We start from the raw sequence: 1340 nt of genomic DNA, 5'->3' as shown, positions 1-1340 counted from the left end.
TTTCAAACAACCAAATATCCATCACAATAAGAAGAGATAAAATGATGTAATATTTTTATACAATTCAATATTTTCAGCTATAAAGAAAGACAAACTTGAAGCATTTATAAGTAAATGGATACAACTAGAGGCTATAATCATAAGTGACAAAAATCAGACCCACATGTATAAAAAATATATTGTCTCGCTAGTGTAAGAACCTAAAAGAAGAAATAAAATCTGAAAGGGACTATAGATATAGTAAAATAGAATGAGGTGGAATACAAGGAATAAACAATGAAGGGGAAAGGTGAAAAGATAGCCATAAAAGGAGGGGGAAAATGATGTGAGTATACATATTGAATAGCTGACATGATTGTATTACTGATTTTTATAAGTTCAAAAAAAGAGAGGAGTAGCCGCCGCCGGAGCCGTGCGCAGCCATGGCTGAGAACCCTGGCTTGGAGAACCACCGCATCAAGAGCTTCAAGAACAAGGGCCGAGATGTGGAAACAATGCGAAGACACAGAAATGAAGTGACAGTTGAACTACGGAAGAACAAAAGAGACGAACACTTACTGAAAAAGAGAAATGTTCCCCAAGAAGAAAGTTTAGAAGATTCTGATGTTGATGCTGATTTTAAAGCACAAAATGTAACACTAGAAGCTATATTGCAGAATGCCACAAGTGATAACCCAGTGGTCCAATTGAGTGCTGTCTAGGCAGCAAGAAAACTGTTATCCAGTGACAGAAACCCACCCATTGATGACTTAATAAAATCTGGAATTTTACCAATTCTAGTCAAATGTTTAGAGAGGGATGATAACCCTTCATTACAGTTTGAAGCTGCATGGGCACTAACCAGTATAACATCAGGAACTTCTGCACAGACTCAAGCTGTTGTACAGTCCAATGCAGTACCTCTTTTTCTAAGACTTCTCCATTCACCACATCAGAATGTTTCTGAACAAGCAGTATGGGCTTTGGGAAACATTATAGGTGATGGTCCTCAATGTAGAGATTATGTCATATCACTGGGAGTTGTCAAACCTCTTCTGTCCTTCATCAATCCCTCCATTCCCATCACCTTCCTTCAGAACATCACATGGGTCATTGTAAATCTCTGCAGGAATAAGGACCCCCCACCACCTGTGGAGAGAGTTCAGGAGATTTTGCCAGCTTTATGTATCCTCATATACCATACAGACATAAATATTCTTGTAGACACTGTTTGGGCTCTGTCATACTTGACAGATGGAGGGAATGAACAGATACAAATGGTGATTGATTCAGGTGTTGTGCCATTTCTGGTGCCCCTTCTGAGCCACCAGGAAGTGAAAGTTCAAACTGCAGCACTCAGG

The 1340-nt window shown here is 39.3% G+C and overlaps 1 pseudogene; it reads left to right on the top strand.

Annotated features, from left to right (window-relative positions):
• Positions 1–397: 397 nt before the first annotated feature.
• On the top strand, positions 398–1334 carry LOC101582065 (annotated as a pseudogene).
• The last annotated feature ends 6 nt before the right edge of the window (positions 1335–1340 follow it).

This window comes from Octodon degus, unplaced genomic scaffold (assembly GCF_000260255.1).
Source record: "Octodon degus isolate 3935 unplaced genomic scaffold, OctDeg1.0 scaffold00336, whole genome shotgun sequence".
NCBI lineage: Eukaryota > Metazoa > Chordata > Mammalia > Rodentia > Octodontidae > Octodon > Octodon degus.
Note: the sequence above shows the minus strand (reverse complement) of the source record. Positions and strands in the feature narration are given on the sequence as shown.